The 3,342-nt window shown below is 42.9% G+C and overlaps 1 long non-coding RNA gene across 1 annotated transcript; it reads left to right on the plus strand.

Annotated features, from left to right (window-relative positions):
• Positions 1–638: 638 nt before the first annotated feature.
• LOC138664845 (uncharacterized) lies at positions 639–1,517 on the plus strand. The gene is made up of 4 exons (XR_011318396.1): positions 639–846; positions 925–976; positions 1,128–1,215; positions 1,294–1,517. It is a non-coding gene; the product is annotated as an uncharacterized lncRNA (long non-coding RNA).
• The last annotated feature ends 1,825 nt before the right edge of the window (positions 1,518–3,342 follow it).

Here is a 3,342-nt window from a genome sequence, read left to right on the forward strand (position 1 = left end):
CTGATGATCTTGGATATACTGTGATGTATATAGCACTAATTTTAGACCCATAATCATATATGGCTGCTCTCGATGTTCAGTATATATTACCCTTGTCCGTCTCAATTATGATACTAATATATTTATCTTTCTCTACAGAGTCGCCTATATTGAATAGTTCTTGCAAATCACCTCCTGGGGACTTACCCCTCCCCATTCCTCTACCTGGCTACTCTTTAGTTAATATGACCTATATACCATTTCCAGTCGCATCACCACCTCTCCTGTACATCTAGGCATTATATAAATTCATACACTGTTACCCTATTGCGCCTCCTCATACGGCCCCCGTGGTTCTTTAACCACTTTCCTGGCTTAACGCAAACATGTGACCGCTGGGAGATATATATAAAATTTATTCTCACCGACAACACTAGTCACCATTTTCTTTTAGGACTTTCTGTATTAGTGCTATTACACACTATTAGGTCTCATAGCGATCATGTGACCGCCTGTGATCACATGTTACGCGCTTACCACTCAATATGGCTACCATGACTATACGCGCTATACACGGTGTTTACCAGATGTAGGCGTCACTACCGATGACGCACTTCCGGTCACGGCACCACCGCTTGTCCCGCCCCCAGCTTACATAGTCCTGCACAGAGCGCACACAGCTCATCTAACCAGCGGCGGACACCGCGTTAGATGTGCAGCCCTCCTGCTACACTGGAGACACTCTACAGCATTTGTTACCGCGGTTCTTAGAAGCTATTCTTCTTACTACCAAATATGTTACAGGGAAGCTCGTCTTACAAGTTCACCCACCCTAACTTCAGTGACGCATTGTATTCCTTAAACTTGGTAAGGGGCATGTTGCATCCATTATTACAACCCGTCTCACTCTGATTATTTAACATATTGTACATTTATACATTTTAGGTTTGGCCTATATAGCCCCTCCATCTAGTCTACGCTAAGCCTCCTATATTAGGTGAGATGCTATTTCCCCATTTACTTATATACCATCTATGTTATGTACATATATGTATCTATATACTCTATCTATGCTACATGCTCTATGCATGTTACATATGCATATGCCCTTACATACTATACACTTTCTTTCTTTGTTATATATTTAGAAAATAGAATTGACATTGGTTGTCTCCTCATGATGACTAAACTGAAGCGTCACACCTTAATGTCACATTAGACATATGGCTACACCTGGTTAGTATATTAATTCAACTAGCATATTCTTTCACGTTTCTATTAATATACCCATTTTAAAACTTCCTTTTCCTTTAGGGAAACCATTCTCCTGTAAGGTTCTTTTGAGCCAGCCCCCACATACTTTCTGGCCATTCCTGATGTACGGCTATACTTACTAGGTGCACCATAAGAGCAATGTAGCTTGTTCCCTCTCTCCCTACCCAATTTCTCCTACCTTCACCTCCCCCACTTTGCACTTTTTTGGTATGAGATTTACTTGGTTGTTTTATATTTTATATTTTTTGTTCTGTACATATTATTATGTTTCCTTATTTTTGTCTCTTTTTGTATAATGTTTAAGCAGTTTACTGATGAAGGTCTGGTTGTGACCGAAACGTTTATTTTTGGACTGCAATAATAAATCTTTCTAAACCAAAGACGCATACAAGTTGAGTGCCACATTATTATATACTAGACTGTGGCCCGATTCTAACGCATCGGGTATTCTAGAATATGCATGTCCCCGTAATATATGGACAATGATGATTCCAGAATTCGCGGCACACTGTGTCCGTCGCTGATTGGTCGAGGCAACCTTTATGACATCATCGTTGCCATGGCAACCATTATGACATCTACGTCGATACTGTGCCCGTCGCTGAATCAGAAACGTGAGATGTCTACGTCCTTTATGACATCATCGTCGCTGTGCCCGTTGCTGATTGGTCGAGGCCTGGCGGCCTCGACCAATCAGACGCGGGATTTCTACGTCCTTTATGACATCATCGTCGCTGTGCCCGTTGCTGATTGGTCGAGGCCTGGCGGCCTCGGCCAATCAGAGACGCGGGATTTCTACGTCGATGCTGTGCCGGTCTCTGATTGGTCGAGGCCTGTCGGCCTCGACCAATCAGAGAGCCGGGATTTCCAGGACAGACAGACAGAAAGACAGACAGACAGACAGAAAGACAGACAGACAGACGGAAAAACCCTTAGACAATTATATATATAGATTATATATTCGTTATACTATACAGGCTGCCTAATGGGGGTGCATTATATTGTACTGGCTGCCTAATGGGGGTGCATTATACTTTACAGACTGCCTAATGGTGGTGCATTATATTGTACTGGCTTCCTAATGGGGTGCATTATACTATACAGACTGCCTAATGGGGGTGCATTATACAGTAATGGTTGCCTAATGGGGGTACCTCATACTATACAGACTGCCTAAAGGGGGTGAATTATACTATACAGGCTGCCTATTGGGGGTGTATTATACTATACAAACTGCCTAATGGGGGTGCATTATACTGTACTTGCTGCCTATGGGGGTGCATAATACTGTACTGGCTGCCTATGGGGGTGCATTATACTGTACAGTCTTATGCGGAGTGCATTATACTATACAGGCCTATGGGGAATGTATTATACTATACAGGCCTATGAGGAGTGTATTATACTCTACAGCAGGGGTCCCCAACTCCAGTCCTCAAGGCCCACCAACAGGTCATGTTTTCAGGATTTCCTTTGCATTGCACAGGTGATGCAATTATTACCTGGGCAAGACTAAGGAAATCCTGAAAACATGACATGTTGGTGGGCCTTGAGGACTGGAGTTGGGGACCCCTGCTCTACAGGCCTATGGGGAGTGCATTATACTATAGAGGCCTATGGGGGTGCATTATACTGTACTGGCCTATGGGGAGTGCATTATACTATACAGGCCTATGGGGAATGTATTATACTATACAGGCCTATGAGGATTGCATTATACTATACAGGCCTACTGGGAGTGCATTATACTATACAGGCCTATGGGGAATATATTAAACTATACAGGCCTATGGGGAATGCATTATACTATACAGACCTATGGGGAAAGTATTATATTATACAGGTCTATGGGGAGTGCATTATACTATACAGGCCTATGGGGAATGCATTATACTATACAGGCCTGTAGGGAATGCATTATACTATACAAGCCAATGGGGAGTGCATTATACTATACAGGCCTATGGGGAGTGCATTATACTATACAGGCCTATGGGGAATGCATTATACTATACAGGCCTATGGGGAGTGCATTATACTATACAAGCCAATGGGGAGTGCATTATACTATGCAGACCTATGGAGAGA

Source organism: Ranitomeya imitator, chromosome 2, assembly GCF_032444005.1.
Source record: "Ranitomeya imitator isolate aRanImi1 chromosome 2, aRanImi1.pri, whole genome shotgun sequence".
Classification (NCBI taxonomy): domain Eukaryota; kingdom Metazoa; phylum Chordata; class Amphibia; order Anura; family Dendrobatidae; genus Ranitomeya; species Ranitomeya imitator.